Below are 21954 nucleotides of genomic sequence, written 5' to 3'. Positions count from 1 at the left end.
TAGCGTGTTTATTAAACACTGTTTGGTCTCCATTGACTTACATTACATTGTGATTGCGTGTGAATTTACGCCGTAGCGAGTAATATGAAAGGGCGAGTTTGGTCGGGGTGGTGGATGCTTCAAACAACACATGACTTTCACCCGGGAAACCGGGGATTGTGTCTCGCACGTGTCACGTTTCCTAAACCCAACCGTCGCGTTCTTTTCCTAAATCCAACCGGTTCTTCTTTTCCTAAACCCAACCCATCTTTATATACGGCTCTCAAAATGCGTACAGATCCGCCACTTTCTAAAGCCAAGTGGCGTGTATGTTTACTAGGGGTGGGGGGAAAAATCGATACAGCATAGTATCGCAATTTTTTTTGTGGCAATACTGTATCGATACACAGACGCCAAGTATCGATCTTTTATGATATATGTGTTGGTCTGTCTGCTTGACAATCCCATTTTGCAGCAATAAAATTGAAGTGAGATGAACAGACAGAGAAATGTATCTTTTTAGATAAAACAGATGTTAACAAAGTTTTCTTTTGGGGACATCATTTGAAATTGGGAAAAATTTGAAGTTGGAAAAAAGGTAATGAATTGCAATATATTGCAGAATATTGCAATATGTTTAAAATCGCAATAATATTGTATCGTGACATAAGTATCGTGATGATATCGTATCGTGAGGCCTCTGGTGATTCCCACCCTTAATGTTTACGCGATAACACGCCACTGGCGTGTACGTTTACGTCCGCTGTATACAGCGTAGACATGCACGCTCAAAATGCGTACAGATAACACGGCACTTGGCTTAAGAAAGTGGGCGTGTATGTTTACGCGAAGTCATGATGTCATGTTGTTTAGATGGAACTTTCTTCAAAACTTGCCATTTTCAGCGTGTAGCTTGTTAGCTTGAAGCTTGTTGTTGTTTCCCAAAGCGATGAGCGGAAGCATAGGGACATCCCGGATGTCTTACAGTTATCCTGGAAATGTCCTTCTGTTGATCCAGACTTCTGTTGACATGACCTGTGTCATCTGGTGGGAACTCATCACTCAGTAACCACTAACAGGAAGAGTCACTGTGTTCTGTAATAACACTGCTGTTAACATCAATAAACTGTCATTGTCATTATTCAGTTTAATGTTGCAGAATTTGAATGATGTTAAATATGTGTGTGCGTGTTTGTTGGTTTAGCTCATACATTCTGTTCTATTCTGCTCTTTTCTATTCTAAGTAAAGCTTTATTTAACAAGTCCGTAATATGTTTATAATAATTTCCTAGGGAGTTTCTTGTAAAGAACTTTGCAATTTGGTACTAATTAAAAGGAAATGCTCACATTGATTGTTACAGTAATATGATATAAAATATTAATATCCACCAGAGTTGTGCCAGTTGTATTTTATTAGTTATTTGACTTTAGCTAACATGTCGTAGAAGGGTTGTTTGACATCAGCAAGGCGGTTTGTTATTCATGCTGCAGATGAGGTCACATGCGTCCATGATGTATGTCTGAAAGTGATGACGTTTAAAATTTGGGCTTAATTCACATCTGTATTTAGAGCTCTCCCTTTAGGAGTGGATCACCCGCAATACCACCCAAATGATATAAGCCGACTAGTGGGACGAGAATATTGCGGTGGTTACACAACATGAACTTCTGGGCAGAAACAACCTTCGTGAATGTCGGTGGTTTCGATCATTGTATTCTCTAGTAGAGTATACTCTGCCTGTAGTGTCACTGAAAACAATGCAAACATGTTTCTATACATGTTATGGCTCTGGTCAGACTAACCCCAAATTCTTTTTTTATTGAAATTCTCCAAAGAACTTTGAAAACAATCCATCTTGTGAACAACCAAGATTTGGGCATAATTTCTAAAGTCTGATGGTTACGTTTTTAGTTTTTAAAACTGACAGATTGATGCCATCCACATTTAAAACATGTAAAAAAGAATTACATGTATAAATAAATAAATAAAATATAATATATAATAAAATAAAGACTATCTGACCTTATTGAACATTTAAAGCAAAGAATAAGCACAAACCTGCACCTGGCAGTAGCTGTCGGTCTAAATGAGAACAAATAATAGTATTAATGATCCTTATTGGCTGCTCAAGCATGACATTTGTGAAAGATTAGCCAAAAGTCTAGACAACGCTTTACTTTATCCCCCCTATTTATATGAACTATATCAATATTTAATCCATGGTTTATAAGAATTATAATGTAGTTGTACACAGATAAAATTACATTTTAATTAGAATTTGTCAACAGTTATAACTTCTCCTATGAAGACATTTAATATTATTACAACTGTGTCTTAATATATTACTATTCATAGCTGTTTATACACCAGCCTCCACTTATGAATGCCCACAGGAGGAGTTATAATTGTTGACAAATTAGTTTCTGGTCTGAGAGGAACATGGTTTACCAGTAGGTGGCGCTACAGGAGCCTTTAAGCATCTATCCAGCCAGTCAGTAAGAGCTTGTCAGAGTTTACACAAACTACTACAATTTTTCTTACTTGAGGTTAAATTATGAAATTTTTGACTTTTGACTGTTTTTATTTTTTTTTATAAATCACAGAACTCCACTGTTAAAAAGTATTTTCAAGTTATCGACAAAGTGCAACATTATTGTCGTGACATTTGGCACATCTCGCACAATCTGAGTGCCAATTCAGTTCAAGGGCAGCTGAGTAAAGATTGTTGCAAGTCAAACTGTTAACTCATTAAGCTTCTCCTGCAAAGGTTTTAACCACACATTCTGTATTTCTTTGTCCAAAGCTCTGAATTCCTGACATTATGTATGTAATTTATTTATAGCCAGGTTGACACCAGACCCTTCTCAGCTGTAACTGACAGTGACAAATCTCAAATTTGCCAGAAGTTCGCCAGGGATGTCCCAGGCTAACTTATTTATGAAATATTAAAAAAAATGTAATCATGAAATGAATGTGTTTTATGAAAATAATATGTTGGGATGTGAATATGTATGTTTGTTTTGTGTTGCTTGAGTCTGGAATAGAGGATTTTATATCCTGTACCAGAATTATTTTCAATAAATCTCAATAAATACATTTTAATTTGAACTGCTAATTACTTCTCACTTTCAAAGACAAGTAGAAATTACATTCACACGTTTAGTCACCAGGTTTTGAGCCATTCATCCATGACTTTTTGGTCAAATCTAAGGACCATAAAGGCCTAAAAAAGCTCAACTTGGATCACTCCCATATGGCCTCAAACTCTCACAGAGAACAGGAGCTCATTCAGGAATGTTTGTGTTTGGGAACGCTGCTTCAGGCGATTAAGATTTTAGATTGTATAGCTGAAGGGCTAATCAGACCTCAGTGACCCTCAAACCTAAAACCAACTACCCTAATCTGGTTACGCAACTCCCCCTAAAGACACAGGATCTCCAGCAAACGCCCCTGGATCCTTGGGAACAGTTTCCCAAATGTTAGCACATTTCTAGCCTTAACAGGGATTCAATCACTCAAATCTAATCAGATGATTTGTGTACACCCTCAGCTGACCAAATCACTGCTAAAGTATAGCGCAAACACACTACTGTGCTGTATATTCTTCTGTATGCACTTGCAGTAGTATCTGACCTAGACTATTAGTATTTGAGAAAATTGCCTAATACTTTTTTGAGGGGGAAAAAAGAAAGCAAGAGGTTAATCTTCTGTGAAGTTAAATTATGTGAAATTTACTCAAGGGAACTGGAGGGATTTTCCTTTATGTGGGTCAGACTATGTTTTAAATTAAAAAATTCTCGAGAAAAGGGGTTACATTGGCTGTATTGTGTGTGTGTGTGTGTGTGCGTGTGTGTGTGTGCATGTGTGCGTGCATGCATGTGTGTGTAGAGTGTGTGAAGAGTGAAGTTTTGCATCCACGAGCTGTTTTAAGCTAATCAAATTCTGCAGGCCTTTAGTTACATAACTATCTCATTGAGTTCCCAAACCAACCATGGAAGTGAGCCCAAAGTATTTGAGGAAAATGGAATACACCCAGGTATGGATGGAGGTGAAGCAAGTTTCTTGTAAAGCGGAGACTGATGGAGGGGGAGAGCTGACAGCATCATCCTCATATGTTACATTTGATGTGGAGTACGACAGCCAACATCTGGTGGACATACCCTAGAGACTGAAACACACACACACACACACACACCAACAAGCAGGGTATTGAGCAATGGAAATAAGATGTTTATCAGAGAAAGTGCAGGAACATGTCAGTGATTAAATTCTTCACAGTTTTTGGATATAAACTCAAATACTGATAAAGTGTTTAGGAAATTGTCCAATTTACATAATCATTTCATAACCTATTTGTACTGTTTTCAATCAAAGTCAATATATTATCTTTGGATCAGAAAAGTATAGTCATGCTCAGGAACATATATACAGTATATATATATATATATATATATATAGAGAGAGAGAGAGAGAGAGAGAGAGAGAGAGAGAGGTCTGTACAGGCCAGAAAGTGTCTGTAACTAAGATTGGAGAAGATGAGATCATCTCTATACCAAGTGCGCCCTCAGTTAAGAAGATGAAAGTATACAAGCAGAAGTTTCCCCCAGCAAACATAAAAGGTTTTCACTCAGCAACAGTTATAAGAACACACAAAATCAGAGAGCTCCATGTGTGATTATTGACCAGACAGCCCATCCCATCAGAAGGAGCGTATACAAAAAGCTTAAAAGATCATAATGGGAGAGATGACAGCCTTTTTTTCAGATGTGTATCAGAATCAGAAAAGGATTTACTGAGGAATTTGCCTTGGTTGTGGCTGCATACATAAATAGCGTATTAAACTTCTCTGCAAATCAGAAGAATATAACACTTTCATTCTTCTGTGTTCGGTTCCTACAAAACTATTAGTGGTCATTTACTTCTTTAAAGTTAAAGACAACCACAGATGATATCTGTTTTTATTTTGCAGTCCCTCTGATCACATTCCTGCAGTAGATGTTTTAGATACATGGTGTGAATTCAAAGACAGCTTGTTTTGTGGGGAAGCTTGAGGAAGACCAGATGATACATTGGCCTTATTGTTTACCTTCTATTGCTAATCCCAGTTTATATACAGTAAATCACAGGCTAGACCTTTCATGAATCAAAGCTCTGCTATTAAAAGCATTGAGAATGACACTGCTGCTGCAGTTGTTGTTGTGGGAAGATTTCAGAGGACAGCTGTTTCCTCACAATTGCCCCCCCACCCCCCTTTGCACACTTGTCCTTTACGGATCTGCTGATTGGATCAAGTGATTCCTCACTTGTCATCTGTTACCTTATTTATAAGTGTGGTGATTCACTATATGATTTTAGCCAGGAACATGAATGAAAAATGGGATACACAAGCTTGTGAGTGATTTTCATACAGGAGAAATACAAATAGTCTTCCACTTTCAAAGAAACCTAATGCCATCCGGATTACATTTTTGCAAAACAAAATGAGCATTTTTTATTTATCAGAAATGGCTTATACAGAATGTATCTGCTAAATGTTCAGTATAAAACATTTGATTTGGTGCGAAAAAACATTTTGAAAATGGCAAAAAAAAAGGCAAAGGTACAAGAATGTGAAGAGAAACTATATCATAGTTGTTTTTTGTTTTTTTAAATAAGGTTGAATTCATAGAGACTAGCTTCTACAGGAGCAGAAACATTCGTTTCACAATCACATAGCTCGTGGTCAGTCTACCCCAGATGCTTTAGACATTATGGCTGATAATCTAAATCCTTATGGAGAAAATCAACGGCATTTTTACTTCCGGAACCACACTGTTGAGCGCTATACGGCAAGACAAATTAATGGTATAGAAATGTACAGTTCCAATTGCTTTATAGTTGATCAATACATTAAGTGAGTGGGTGGTGGTAGGCTACACAGATGTTTGTGGTATAGATGCGGGTGGCCCAGAGTCCCATTTGCTGGTTCTCATAGCTACGCCCCTGTTTTGTTTCATCTCCTGTAGGCTACTTACTGTGTTTCCAGCAGTAATAGTGGTGCTACAGAGCCAGTGAGTATGAATAAAGACCAGTTGACAGGTAACTATGTCCTCTCTCTCTCTCTCTTTCTTTCTCTCTCTCTCTCTCCCTCTCTCTCTCTGACCCAACAAAATGGCTTATGACTCGCATGTATTAAAAGGATTATGATCTGGTGGTTTATTTGTAAAAATTCAAAGTAACCAGCTGGCCTGCTATTTGTCGGAATCCGGCAATGTGGACCAGTCAGAGAACCCCCCCTCCCCTCCCCACTGCGGAGCGTTGAGTTGAGTTTTTGCTGCTAAATGAAATGCGAGAAAAACAGACGAACGAACGCACGAGCGTTGTTGCCTACGAAGCGACGTGCTGCTCAAATGTGAGGGCATCGCAGCGCAGGCCGGTTGTGTGAGGTAAGTGTGTGTTTCTAATGCGTCGGCGATACAGAGTGAATGACGGTGTTCAGACTGCTGACACAGCCTTCCAATATACTGAGCCTGGGGGGGAGACGGGGTGTGTGTGTGTGTGTGTAGGCTAGCTTATTGCAGATGTTTAGTTTATTAGCCGATTCTGTAGAGCTGCTGGAGCTCCAACTGAAACGGTGACAAGGTTAAATGGTCACAAAGTCGCAGACGTGACATGCGCATCACGTCTCCAACAGCGCGCAGTGCTGCTGAAAGTGAGTCAGCTGATGTGAGACCAAGGGCATTTGCTGATGGCTACACTTGATATGTTGATAGCAGACAGTCTGCATCTTTAACAGTCTACATTAAGACCTGGAATATCTGTCTCTGTCAATAAACCAGTGTGCATGTTGTGATAGCTGCGAAGGATGTGGAAAGCTGACCCCGCTTTGGACTCAAAATTGTTGTGGGCCAGAGGGTGAGACCTGTACACAGTCTGAGTTGAGGCATCACAGCAGGTGACATTGTGAGAATATACAGTTTGTAGATCCTCCTCACACACACACACACACACACACACACACACACACACACACACACACACACACACACACACACACACACACACACACACACACACTTCACAGTGGGGGAAAACATGAAAGAGCTCCGAGAATAGACCCCATTGCGCTAAAAACCACTACTTTACCATGAGGTACTACACACACACACACACACACACCTTAAACCCCTCTCTCCTCACTGTGCTTGATACAATGTTGGTGGAGCTGCTTGCTTATCAGCGGTCCTGGAGCTTTGAGAAAGCTGCTATTCTCACAGTGATAAGCTGTACTCACATGCAGTGTAGTGAGCAGCGCTGGGCACGTAAAGAGAAGAAGTGGGGGGACTCATAAGAGACAAATGATCAAAGTCAAAGCAGGAGATATCTTGACTTTTAGTCCATACAGCCCTAGATGTTCCATAATGCAACTAACATAGCATCATTTCATTAGTTCCTCCATGCCCGAACATTGCTTTCTGTCATAGGGTGCTTTTTATTATGCTAACTTATGCTTCCTCACGTCTTCTCTCCTCCCGTGACCCGGAAATTGTTCCCCCTCCGCCATCATGGAGGATCTTCCAATCCCTTAAATGCACCTCGAGGAGACTAGGAGAGAGGAGGCTTACGGCCTGCTATGCCCTACTACGTCCTGCTATGTATAATTGCCAGTTTGAAGCAGCACGTCATAAGTAACTAACGTCGGATAAGACTGACACTATGGACAATGATATTTTTTATTTTTTATTTGGCAGTTTCAGCTCCTCTGTCCTCATGTCTCTTCCTCGCATCTCTCTCTCACATCCTGGGAGGAGCTAAGACGCGAGGAGGAGACGCGAGTGAGGGAATCGAGGTGACACATTAGCGTAATGAGAAGCACCAATCAGAAGAAGAAGAAGAAAAAGTTATAACTGAGGTCACAGGCTAAAAATTGGACACCATGTTTCTTGATGAAGTGCCTTGGAGCAAGACCCAGCCTTTATAACATTAACCCAGTTGTACTGTTGCTTTTTGCAGCTCTCTCAATCACCTGATCTGCTACAAGGACGACTATAATTAGAAAGGTCCATCTGGAAAGCAGACAGGGGGAACAGCGCATAAGTTTGCAGCGGGGTAATATGATGCAGTCGCATGAAACCAGGTGACCGAGATTGGATCATCAAAAGCGTCATTGTGTTTACAACCAGACGCCCTATGGCACACGTCATGAGGCTGTAGGCATGGCTCAAAATGTTTTTTTTCCAACATAGCAATTTTGTTGCTTGCATGCGTATGTGTGGTCTGTGGTGATGTTTAGTGTATTTGCAGTATCACATTCTCTCACGTGTAAATGGACCTGAGGCCTACAGTAAAAGATGGAGGGAAGGAAGGAGAAAGGGATGGTTGAATTGAGAGAGCTCCTATAGTTTACTGATTTCAAAATCCCTAATATAAAATACTTTGAGCATATTTGTTCTGAAAATAAGACTTGCTACAGGTCAGTTTAGTTTAAAGACATTGGAATGTGGCTTCATTAACTTCCCATAAGTAAATAAGCTTAGGTTTGTTTTTATATCTTGATTAAAACACACACCCACACATACACAAAAACTTATGTTAGTCATTTAAAACTTTCCAAAAACATTGGAACATAGTCATTTTTGCCAGTGACTTTATGTTTGTTGCTGTTCACATCTACAAAGTGAACTGCCTACACATTATGATGTAAAGAGCTTTAGAAACAGAAATTCAGTATTCTGAAAACAAATGAATTGCTCTGCTAATCCAAGTTGACTGCATACCAAAGTGTTTTACAAAAAAATAATCCCTGATTGAAAGTTGACCCTCAGATAGAGAGGCATTTTACGGGTAACTACTGTTTTTTTCAACCTCGACCCTATTTCAAGCAAAACAAGGTACAATGTAAATTATGGAATTATGGAATTTTCCAGCTTGTATTTACCTTCATAAAAATGCTTGTTTTGCCACTGACAGGCGCAGATTAATATTCTAAGTGTCTGAAAACAATACAGAAAGTAACCCTTCAGAGATAGACCTTTCAAACCTCTTTGAGAACTTTCTGTTTAACCAGAAACAACTCTAAAGTCGCTATCACTAAACCCACCAGACTCCATTTAAAAAAGCAATATTTTTAGCCTGTATAGTGCTAACATATTTTCACATGTAAATTGGTTAACTATGTGTTTATTTCAGCCAAAACCAACAGTTGTGATGGTTGGAAAAGTGTTGTTTCATAGTTTTATTTTGTTTCCGTTGACTTTGAATTAAGTGTATTTTACAATGCTAAAATTACTGTTTATTTAGTCTGATGGGTTTAGCGAATGCAATTTTGCGGATTTTTATACGTTCAAAAAAAGGATCTTACTCTTCAACAGAAAGGTCGAACTTAGAAATCCTTTACATAATGTTTTCAGACACTTAGAATATTAATCTGAGCCTGTCATTGGCAAAACAAGCACTTTTGTGAAGGTAAATACAAGCTGGACAATTGCCCTATTAACTTACATTGTAGCTTGATTTGCCGCTGCCGACTGCAGCAATATTGCTTAATACTGGACCAATTTCAAAGATTGTTGTTCCCATCAGTCACTTAGACACAAAAACATAGAACAATAGGGTCCAGGTGGAAAAAAAACGGTAGTCACCCTTTAATTCTGGCCTCTTTAACAGCTCAAAAGACACATTCTCTCACCTAGATACTTCATGACTTTTACCTAATTTAATGAGAATTGCTTTTAAACATAATTTTGAACTAAAGACTATCAGAAGTTTGACAAATAAATGATGCATTGCTTCTGTTTGGTTAAATTCAATGGACTTGGTTTGGTGTGCATGGACAGCGCTTTATACGCAGCACTACACCTCTAGAATCTAATCTAATCTCTGTTACTGGAGTTTTGTTTTTGATTGTTCATAAGAGGTCTAACCGGGGATTTCCACCAGATGCGTAACGGCTGCGGACCGGCTCCACTGCGTGTCGGCTGCGTGCTCTGCCGTCCGTCAATACCCACCAGGTCCGGATTTGTTGCGGCACGGCTGCGGCCATGACTGACAGCTGTAGTCACGAGGACCCACAAGTTCTCACGAATTAAGGTAGAATAGAACCACAAAACCAACCAGAGGAGTAGAGGGGAAACAGCTCTGTGCTGTGTTTTCAAGGTGTAGTGCAGGGAATTATGATCTGCCGTGATCACGGTGAATTTTATTTTGAAAATTAACCGGATATTTATTTTGTTTCTGTGCTCGACTTCCTGTCCCGCACTATCTGCCGTGTGCTGAATTGCTGCGGAGCTCTCCGGCGTCCGGCAAAAATAGAAGCTCTGCGTATTTGCTCCGGAGTGCTGCGGACCGCCGGAGCTGTGCCGGAGTCGGAACGCAGCCGTTATGCAACCGGTGGAAATCCCCGGTAACAGTGGTCAAAGCTCTTTGGGGACCTCAAACACAACGTCAGCTTCATCAAATCTGCAAGCCCACTTCATTGCAAAGAGAGGGCTTATCACATAAATATTTCCCTACACATCTGGCTTTAATAATGTCAGAATAAAAGGAAAGGGATCAGAGAGTGATGCCAATTTCTATAAAACACAAAGGTTAAAATTCTTGCTCTGTATAATATCTTCTCAATGCATACGGTAAGGTTAATCCTACATTGTGTCATTTTTTTAGTTGATTCTTATCAAAAACCCCTTTGTTCTTTCACAAATATGTGCTCATTCATGTGTAATTACTTCCACCAACTAATCAAAGTATTCTCGTAAGCGTAGAATCTGGCATTTAGAATCATTCTATATACAGCCGGCATGTTGCGCCTCCATCTTTAAAATACATTAGCCAAAGAGGGACATACCTCTGCCTTTCGCCCTTTTACACTCAGTGGCACCCCGCACCGTGACGAATGCCAGGGGGAGATTACTCTCCAGGGAAACGAAAAAGAGAATTAAAACGACAACGCGACAGGCAAAGCAACAAGACCAAAGTTAATATTGGAGTGGCTAGAACAGCTGTGTGTAAACGATGGAGATACTAAGAGCTGATTTTGGGTTCGGCCACCGTAGGACTTAAAACGCCATCGGAATGGGAGGGGCTAGAAAGTAATATTCAGTTGGTTGTCATATACAATTTCACCGCTAGATGGGAGAAATTCTTACACAATGTAGCTTTAAGGTAGGGAAAGATCTGTGATGGGACTCTACATGCATCCACCACCCTGACCTCCACCCTTACTTTTCCACCTCGGCACATAAACATAAAGGTTACACTACTTATTGTATTGGCACTGGACATTGGCCTTGGACATAATTCATATAGCTACTTCCCAAGGCTGGAGGTGTGGCAAAAATGTTTTTTTGGCATGAGTCAAAACTAACACAAGATATGATAAGCCTCGTTCCTTCTCCTGTCTATGATTGTTGTTATGGTGCTGCCGAAGTTTGGAGCTTGTCGATCTGTGTTGTGAGGATTTTCTTGAATATGTAGCTCTGTACCTCTGATCTCGATGTGTGCATTAGAGAAGTTTGTTGTTGAGTATTATGAAGTCAAGATCAGGATTTAAGATAGAGGGAAATATATAATTGTGAATTGTCTGACCAATACTGCGCTTGTTGACAGAGGTTTGTGGTGTTGCCTTTTGGCCAGCTCAGACAACGTGCTGCTGACTTTGGAGTGGTTTTCCAAAAAAGAAAACAATGGTCAGGGATTATTTTGATATCGAAATGTAATTGGGAAATGTTTATTTTGTGAAAAACGAGCCAACACCACACACAGAGTTGATTAAACAAGCTTTCTCTAAGAAGCACTATGCCCGGATCAATGAAATGCAAAATGTAAGATTTAGATGACAGAAGTAAGTAAGTCAAGTTTAAAGTGCTTCACAGGCCAAATAAATAAATACATTATTTAAAAAAAACAAATTGATAATTGCAAAAAGCACAATAAATCACAAAAGTCACAGTAAAATACAATATCACAGATTACATATCAATACAGTCAACAATGTTGTTAAATGAACACCTGACTAAAAAGATGTGTCTTTAGCTGCTTTTTAAAAATGTCAGCAGAGGCAGCCATTCTTAAAACAAGAGGCAAAGCGTTCCACAGTCTAGGAGCAACTATTTTAAAAGCTCTGTCACCTTTTGTTTTCAGCCTAGTACAGGGAACAGCCAGTAAGCCCTGATCGGAGGACCTCTGTGATCTGCTGACAACATACAGGTGCAGCAGTTGCCTGACCATTGATGTCTCTGTAGCTAATGACAAGAACCTTGTACTGGATCCTGAATTTTACCGGCAGCCAGTGCAATGAGACCAGAATAGGGATAATGTGGCATGACCTAGCAGCAGCATTCTGGAACAATTGTAAACGATCTACAGATGATTTAGTTAGGCAAGTTAAAAGATAATACAGTAATCCAAACAAGAGGAAATCATTTCTAACTCAGCCCGAGTTTAGCGAAGGTGGATAAAACAAGTGCGGGTTAGGGACTTTACATGTTTGTCAAGGGTCATAGCCTGATCTAAAGTCACAACAAAATTTCTCAGGCTGGAACGCACATTGGAGTTCAATGACCCACTACTGCCACCTTATAAACAATGCTGTCTGCAGCAACAATCAGCATTTAGCTGAAGAAAGTTACTGGGTATCCAGTCTTTTATGACAGACAGACACTCAATACAGTCAATGTTCAGTCTGGTCATGTTTAAAAGATAAATACAATTGAATATCATCTAAATAATAGTGATACGATAATTCCTTTAAATTTACTAATCATTTGCCCAAGAGGAAGCATAGACTGATCTAAAAATAAATAATACAGGAACAAACACAAGCACACATGCATTTGAGGTTTGTGGTTTTGTTAATCATAACACATTGCTCAACCTGGTGAGACTGCTTCATTTTCTAGACGACCACAACTTTACTTCAGCAGAGTTTAGTCAGCTAACTTGGTTATTGGAGGACAGAACAGGCTTCAGTCTCTGCTGTGTTTAATACAAGACAGTTCTCTTTAGTCTTTGTTTCACACAGTTAAAATGATGCTACAAGGTGAATATATCCTTATGCTGTGAAATTGAGAACCTCCTCTTACCTGTTGACATTTGATTATATTGTCAATTTACCTAAAAAGCAACTTTTATTACATGCAGAGCTGAAACGATAAGTGGATGGTTAGTCAATGAGCAGAAAATTCATGTCCATGACATTTTGTCGTAATTATTAACTGTTTAAATTAAAAATTGTATACTTTTTGGTTCTGGGCTCAAACTAATATACATTTAAAGCAACACCAAAGATTATTTTGTAACTTAAAATAACGTTTCCAAAATCGTTATAGTGGTTCATCAACGCGTAACAGGGTGAACGGCACTTCTGCGTTCGCTTTGCTGCCCTTTATCGGCTAAAACCGCACTATGCAAGTTTGCCAGATCAGGTAGCGGATCTGTAGTTCGAATGAGAAAGGTAATGGACAATTCCGCTTCCAGTCTGTAGGGGGACCGAAGAGGAGGAGGAGGAAGAAGAAGAGGAAGAGGAAAAGTGCTTTGGTGTTGCTTTAAGAGACATCATGCTGCCTAATTGTAAATACCAACTACTGTCTGGTCTCCATGTTCAAATGGGATTTCACCTTTCATTGTGTTGTATGGAGCCATGCACACACAGTGCACAACTAAAAACAGCTGAGTCATTTGACTTTAAATCAGCTTTTGAACTTTTTTTTTTGTATAAGATGTCAAGAGAATTTAATAGTGAAATGTAATGTAACTATTGGATCTTGCTCAGTAGAAATGTGGAACTAAAGCCTACCCTGATCTGCGTGTTGGAATTTGTGACACTGGGGTTTGTGGCCTGTAACACATTTCACACGCAGTTGTTGGGACACGCATGTGGCAGATGCTGTATTACTTAATCATATAAGTGTCAGACTGCAACGCAATCTATATGCAGCTGAGGGATCTGGTGACAGCTTCTGAAATTACTTTATCTCAGCATATAAAAAAACCCAGAGAACTTCAGTAACAGAATATGAAATAATAAGGGCACACATAGATAATACATGTGTTTTTGGTCATTCAGAGCTATTTTGCACCAAAGTTGTACAAGAGAAGTAGTTTTAAACCCTTGCACACCCACACAGGTGTTTTCACTTATGTTGGCTGATTAAACCTCCTCTCTGGACTTTGTGGGTGTTACAGGCGGTGATTGATTGGTTACGTTTTAGAGATGTAAATGTAAATATGTTTGCTTGTAAACGTTGTTTTCAATTCAGATTCCGATTCACGCATTTCAAAATGTAACTCTCGCTCGGCCGTAGCGTGGTAGCGTTGCATTTCCCCCGACTCATTTCCTGGTTCTCCTTCTCCATAAACAACGTGAAATCAAGGAGAGGGTGAACTTTTCCTGCTACAGATGTCTCACCGTGGTCAGAAAGAACAGGGGAAATGCTTTGTTCCTCTCACTATGACTCTATAGTCGCTAATCGCTCTGAAGCTACTCTCTCACTCTATTACACACACTCCCCCCCCACACACACACACGCCGGCTCGACGCACACACCAACTCACAACTATAAACATCAGACCACTTATGTAGGCTACGGTGAAAGCTCCGAACTTCCTGTCGAAAGCATACTGTTTGTGTTTAATCCAGGGTCTGACTTTTAATTTTAAAAAACAGTCGTGGCAGTGTGTTTTTCTTCTGGAAACATCATTGCCTACCTATTGACTGATACACTGCCCTCTGGTGGACTGAACATATACGAAGTTTGATACCAATATAAGTTAGCCTGGGTAAACCCTAAGGTGACCAGACGTCCCGAAAAATTCGGGACAGTCCCGAAATCCAAGCAGTTGTCCTGAATCCCGAATCCTGCCCTAATTGTCCCGAAAATTAGAACAAAGTCTCAAAAGCAGACTCTCGAGTAATCTCTTTTTTGTGTTGGCTCTCGATGAGTTCTAGTATGATAGAACATTAAAAACTGTCCACGCATTGAGGCGTCATGCAGCCAGCTCCCGTCGGCTGCTCATTGGCTGCAAGTTGCAATAGTATGTATAGGCGGCTATAGGCACGAATTTTCATTCATTCATTTTTGAAATGGAGGCTCAGGCTGGTGTCCCGGGACCCGATCAAGATCAACACGTAGCTAAAAAGCAAAAACGTCTCTGCAGATACCGGGAGGATGACTCCATGTATAATAAAATAGCTGCTGCTGAGCTGACATCTGTGTTCCACTGTGTGACCCACCAACAGTCATACAGATCGCTTGACTGTGCTATGAAGTTAACGCCCAAACTGTACTCTGACTCGGCTATAGCAAAACACATCTGCTGCGGTCGCACAAAAGCAGAGGCTCTTGTCACAAACATACTGGCACCTCTCGCGTCTGACTTCTCCCAGAGCCTTGAGTCAAAAGACATGTATTTTTCTATTGCAACTAATCCCTCTAACAAAGGCAAAGTGAAAACATTCCCCATCTCTGTAACATTCTGGACCCCTGAACAAGGCATCCAAAACAGGGTTCTGGATTTCTTTGAACAGGCAGCCGATAGCGCAGATGCTGTCACAGCAACCTTACTGCAGAAGTTATCAGAACACAAACTCAGCATCCATAACGTCTTGGCCTTCTCAGCTGACAATACGGCTGTGAATTACGGCAGAAAACACTCCATTTACCAAAATCTAAAACAACACAACAGCAAGTTCCTGCCTGCAAACTGGCCAGCTCACATAATACACAATGCAGTAAAACGTGCCAGCAATGCACTGAAAACAGATGTCGAGTCATTAGTGATTAAATCATTCAATCATTTCAGCTGTTCTGCCAAGAGAGTTGCCACCCTCAAAGAAATGTTTGAATTTGCTGACATGGAGTACCTTACCTTGTTGCGCCACATCCCGACACGCTGGTTGAGCCTACTCCCTGCAATTGACAGACTTATCAACACCTGGCCAGCTGTGCAGAGCTACTTCTTGTCGCTGGGAGGCGAAGAGTGCCCCCGTGTCATCTGGGATGCGCTCCGGGGTAACGAGCATGGAGAGGAAAACGAGTGCAGCGAGCTGGAGGCCACTCTCTTCTTCTTGCAAAATATTCTAAAGATTTTCTCTGGTGCTGTGCTGAGTCTTGAGAGTGACAGTCTCACCTCAGTTGAAGTGTATGCGGTGATGAACGGCCTCCGAATCAAACTCCAGCGGCGCAAAAAAGATGCTTTCTTCGGAGCAAAAGTTGACCGTGTATTCGCCTCCCCTGTTACTCTGAGGGTTGACAGGCTCTGTGGAGACTTCATCAGCTTCTATGATACCGCTGAGCAATACCTTGAGAAATGGTTCAACTTCTCCGAAACTGGGCACCTGTTCAACATGCAGTGTTTGAACCTCAAGGAAAAACAAGCCATCAGCTACCGGCAATTGACCACAGCTGGATCTCGACATGGATGAGCTCTACAACGAGAATTGTGCTCTGAAAGATGTCTTGCCAAATCTGGCGACAGACAGTCACCCTGTAGGTGAGCTTTGGGCCCAAGCGCTGAAGAGCAGGTCTGCGTTCCCTCAGTATGCCAAACTGCTGTCCTTCGTCCTGAGCATCCCTGTGAGCAACGCTTACTCAGAGCGGGTGTTTTCCATAATGAAAGGGGCCTGGTCTGATGTGAGAAACAGATGCTCATTTAACCTGGTCCGCAGCGAAATTAAAGTAAAAATGAATTTACAAATGAGCTGTGCAGAATTCCACAAAGACATCATGGGAAAGCCGAGAGTGCTGGCAGCAGTGAAATCCTCCACGAAATATGCCAGCGCCGTGCCTCCAGCGCAACCCAATCTTAGGAGGTATTATATAGCTTTAGTGTATTACACTTTTGTTGTTTCTGTTATTTTATACGCACAAAGAAAATACAACCTATTTGTCCCTTTTTTATGTCATAGAGTAGATGAAGAGCGCAAGCTGCAGCCATGAGGCCAGGGAAAGTGCACGTGCAGGCAGCCACGGATAATTGGATTGGATGTTGGCGCCACGAGAAGGAGTGATTGGATTGGATGTTGCCACCCCCCCCCCCCGTCTTGTCCCGAATTTTACCCATTCTCATCTGGTCACACTAGTAAACCCCGACGAACTTCCGGCAAATTTGAGATTTGCTCTACAAGTCAGTCTGGCGAAGAGCCCATTCAAACCATTTCTAATATCCCCAAAATCGAGGCACCAATCACAACCGTTAAGGCGGGCTTTACGCAACGACGATAGCGCAGCGACAGCGAGCAGCTGACCCTTCTCAGTTACAACTGAGAAGGGTCTGGTGTCAACCTGGCTAAATTTAAGTCTTACTGAAGCATATTCTGGTTGGATATTCCGAATAAGGCCTTTTTCCGAAATAAAGCATTTTCCGATTAAGACATGGGATATTCCGGTATTATTCAGCTTTTAGAGGCATTCTTTGGACATGTATACAGCACATTCGGAATATGCATCTCAAGTGAGTTTTTACTGCAGTTTACAGACTCTTGCCTGTTTACGGCTTCTGGTCAGCTCGGTGCGTTGCTATGGTTGCTGTACACAAACCAACCAGCCAACAGTTTGCAAGATGCAGACCCAATAAGAAGGAGAAACACAGCCACTTTTAAACATTATCAACGACTTGGATATACCCAAACATCGCTACGCCCACCTTTTCAAGAAGCTGGTTGAAGGAATGAAAGAGGGAGGCTGTGTTTGCACCATTGACTGTAAATATTAATGGACAGAGCATGTGTGACGTCACCAATTGGTTTGTGGAGATGTGCTATGAGTCGTCGAGTCTGGCATTACGGGCACAGCCATCGTGGTTGCAGATGTGACGATTTTAGACGTGAGGGAGGGAGCCATAGACTGTTGGGCAGTATCTGACTGTGACCTTAGCTGAGAGTTGGCAATGCTGCTTATTCTCTACGTTACGTTACACACTTTCACTGGATCTGGATGCAACTGCTGCTGAAAGCTAGCCTACATAATTTGAGGTAAGATTTAGCTTCGCTAGGTTTTAAATATATCTTTGTCCAATAGTTATATTACATATAAGACAGGCCGCGAATTGTCAATCACATCATAGCCACCACCTAAAACACCCTGCTTTATCGTTGATATTAAAATCAACGAGACCATAATTCAAAAAATGAACATCATTCTGTGTTGCAGAAGACTAGCGATTGAGACCATAAACTCATTATAAAAATGTTTACTGAGGTAATAAATCAAGTGAGAAGTGGGTCACTTTCTCATAGAATTCTACAGGAACCGACCTCCTTTTGCAGGAGGGTGGGGGTGTGGCCTTGACCAACTGCCACTTTGCTCGTTTGAAAGCCATGATGATAACCTTGCTCCTTATGACCTCATAAGGAGCAAGATTCCAGATCGGCCCATCTGAGCTTTCATTTTCTCAAAGGCTGAGCAGGATACCAAGGGCTCGGTTTACACCTATCGCCATTTCTAGCCACTGGGGGACCATAGGCAGGCTGGGGGAACATATATTAATGTTAAAAAAACTCATACAGTGAAATTTTCATGCCATGGGACCTTTAATCCTTCTTAAAATATCAACAGTAAGAGTAACTTAACAGCAGCTGAAAATCTTGTTTTTTTTCCAGTGGTGTAACTTATCACCTTCAGCTGCAGTGATGTAGAAGTGTGCTCCAGGCTGTGTTGGTACATTGTGACATCACTGCTGGCCGTTGTTACAGATCTTTGCTGTCGGGCAGAAACCTTGTATTTCCATATTTCTTTACGTTTTTTTCCACAAATCAATGCTGTTGGTTACCCTTAGGTCTGTCTGTGGGTTTTACAAATATTTAAACACTGACAAGGTGATTTTGTCTGACTATGTCTGAAAAAAAATATCTCAATAAAATGTTTTCAAATTATCCTTTTTTTCATTTTCTGAAAAGCAACGGTTTTAGACATACAAGGTTGCCCGACAACGCCCGACAACGCAATGTGTCTAGAGTAGAAGCACGCTATTAAGTTACTCTTGTTGGTTCACGACAACATATATATTTCTGTCTTACCTTTATTTCTTTGTGGTGCTCACATCATTGAGAAATGACATAAGAAATTCAGCAGCAGCAGGGTTTTCCATAAACATTGCCCCCTCACTCTGGGTAATCCACAGAACATACTCTCAACAGTTTTCATTGGAGCTAATTCAACAAGGCTACCTCATATGGGCTAACTGACCCCTATCATCTGAAAGAATTGTAAAAATATAATGTATTAATCAAATTTTCTTCAACAATAATATGTCCAGCAAAACAGAGCAAAAGCAGAAAATGCTGAAAATACATGTTATGTATTGTACTTTACAAATGGAATAAATGACTGACGTGATGTGCATTCTTTTTAAAAAACAATTAGTTTTTTTTAATGTCTCATAATACTGCCTTTAGAAGTGTATTATTCATTCAACTTTTGTTTTTGCTAAAGAAGGAAAAGAAAATTGCAATACTCAATACTATTGAATCGCAATAAATGGAAATCGCAATACAAATCAAATCGGCAACCATGTATCGTGAAAGAATCTAATCGGGACAAAAGCAATCGTCCCAGCCCTAATGAGTATGCCTTTGTGGATCTAATGGCTTCAACAGATGGCCTCAGCTGGTCCAGAGAGTCAAGCAAACAAGAGGAGTGGGTTGGAAACAGTCTGAGTTTAATGAGCTGGTATCAGTAAGACTGGAAAATACATCTGGTGCAGTCTCACGCAACAATATAGAGAGAACAATTGAGTAATGGATTTCAAATGGGCAGACAGGATGTTTAATGGACATAAGCACACCATAGAAAACATGGTAATGGCAGCGCTCCAAAATCTTAAAAAAATAAGACCTAGCCCTCAGTTACCTCTGTTTGATTATTTTCCATATCGGGACAGGTCAACAGGATGGCTGGCAGCCTCTGATAAGATAAAAGGATGGGCCAGGATGAGGACTGATAAGGATGATCTTTGAAAAGACAAAGAGAGAAATTACTGAGGAGAAGAGAAGATCTATGGATGGTCATGAGCTCACTTCAAAACGTACACAGAAGTATTTTAACAGCTGAGACTGTCAGCAGGGAATTCAAAATTTCTGAATTGATTTAACAGGTACAGGTGTAGCTTATGTATGTGGAGAACATACATGCACAGAAAAAAACAACATATCTGATTGCATGTGCACAGTCACAAATACGTATTCGCACACACACACACACACACACACACACACGCACACACACACACACACACACACACACTTTAGCTGTATGGTGGAGCAGACATACACGAAACCCCTGAACACCAATGTTGGTACAGAACAGACTGTTCCTTGGTAAACAACAGTGTTACAACCAGTCAAACTGTAACACGTTTTGCTATTTAATATTTAACCACTTAAGAAATAAATGTAGGCATAATGGAATTCCTTTATACCAATTTATTCACCAGTTTAGGCTGCTGCCACTTTTTCTAGGTGGGAAACAGAGAAAATGTACTTAAAAGTGCTTAAAAAGATATTCTGAACAAATGTTATATGAACAATACAAGCTTTAAAAAGGAGAAGAAAGAAGTTAGTGCATGACTGGATTGCATCACACAGGCGCAAAACCATACTTCTTTGTCAAAACTTATTTTGCAGTAACGTGTCTAAGAAAACTGCAATTCAATTTATGCCTTTTTTGGTTACAGTGTATTGCAAAAAATAGTGGAAACTATTTCAGGGCCACAATATGAAATTGTGCTTGCTTAAAGAACTATGCAATAGCTAAATAACCAAGTGAAAATGTTGGATGGTGAAACACACCATCCAACATTAAACTGCCTTAGTGTTCATGTAAGCTGATGATCCTGACCCTTCTCCCGACAAAGGCTGGATGCTGCCCTATTTTTGTAACCTGACTCCGCCAGATGGATTGCTTCACATTTGCTCGGCATATCCATCTGGGAACTTTCCATTGGAGAACTTTTGGGAAGGGGCGAAAATACTGGTTAGCTGATTGGATGAACCATCTGTCTATCACCTATGTTGGTGATAGACGGGCCAAATCAACCAATCAGATCAACGAAGCGTATGAAAATACAACCACAAGCCTGCCCCTGCTGCTGCGGGCAAAGCATAGCTCGTTAGCTCAGCAAGCAAGCAACATGTCGGTAAAGGATATTTGCCATTTGTGTAACGAGAATTTAGGAATAAAAGTCACCATTTCAGGTTCCCGGTCCATATTCCAAAAGAAGGATCCAAGAGAAAAAAAGCATTAGTAAACGGCTAACAGAATTAGGGCTACCGCTGTCTGAAAATACTGGTTAGCTGATTGGATAAACCATCTGTCTATCACCACCTAACCCACCTCAAAACCAATGCTGATTGGCCCGGTGGTTTGGCAAACGGCTCCAAATTTTCTCTACCTCAAGATGCCAGACTGATCTGCGAGTGGAAAACTGGAGCTCGCGAGATCAGGATGGTCTCACGAGGCTACTATTTTGGTGACAAGGCATCTCTGTTACATATCAGGTCTAAAGGGTGGTGTCCTTGCAACTTCATCGAAGTATAATTGACAGTGACAGTAGTTGGGTGTGGTAGTTCAAGGTAAAACTCTGCATGAAGACTTGTGAGTTAGAGCTTTAGTGCGTAACATTTTTTTTTTCTTAAATAGCTTTAACAATAAGTTTACAAAATGCCACCCGGGCACGCATTAAAAGAAGTTAAATTATCTTTCTGAGACTCTGACTTTACAAATGATGAAATACACTGGTTGGGGTGTGGCTCGAGGTTAAACATACTTAAACTTTCAACCCTGAAAGACTGATTTTCTGTCCAAATGTGGATTAAACTTTTAACACCAACTCTCTCTGCATTCAACCATTTTCATCAGGACAACACTGTTACTACACATGTTAAATCCAAGCAAAACAAGCACAGGAATGTAGAAATGAGAGGAATGCTCGCTCACACAATCCTCCTCATATGCACAACAGAATCCAAACTTTGTATAATTTCTAAATTTTATGAACATTCA

The 21954-nt window shown here is 40.6% G+C and overlaps 1 protein-coding gene across 1 annotated transcript in view; it reads left to right on the top strand.

Moving 5' to 3' along the window:
* Window positions 1-6303: 6303 nt before the first annotated feature.
* Window positions 6304-21954, top strand: part of LOC114572070 (equilibrative nucleoside transporter 1) — a 48397-nt gene continuing 32746 nt past the window's right edge. Inside the window, exon 1 of the mRNA XM_028603500.1 lies at window positions 6304-6405. The gene's annotated coding sequence lies outside the window, so the exon portion shown is untranslated. The remainder of the gene's footprint in view (window positions 6406-21954) is intronic.

The sequence above is a fragment of the Perca flavescens genome, chromosome 17 (genome assembly GCF_004354835.1).
Source record: "Perca flavescens isolate YP-PL-M2 chromosome 17, PFLA_1.0, whole genome shotgun sequence".
In the NCBI taxonomy this organism is placed as follows: domain Eukaryota; kingdom Metazoa; phylum Chordata; class Actinopteri; order Perciformes; family Percidae; genus Perca; species Perca flavescens.
This window is presented reverse-complemented; position numbering and strand designations above follow the sequence as displayed.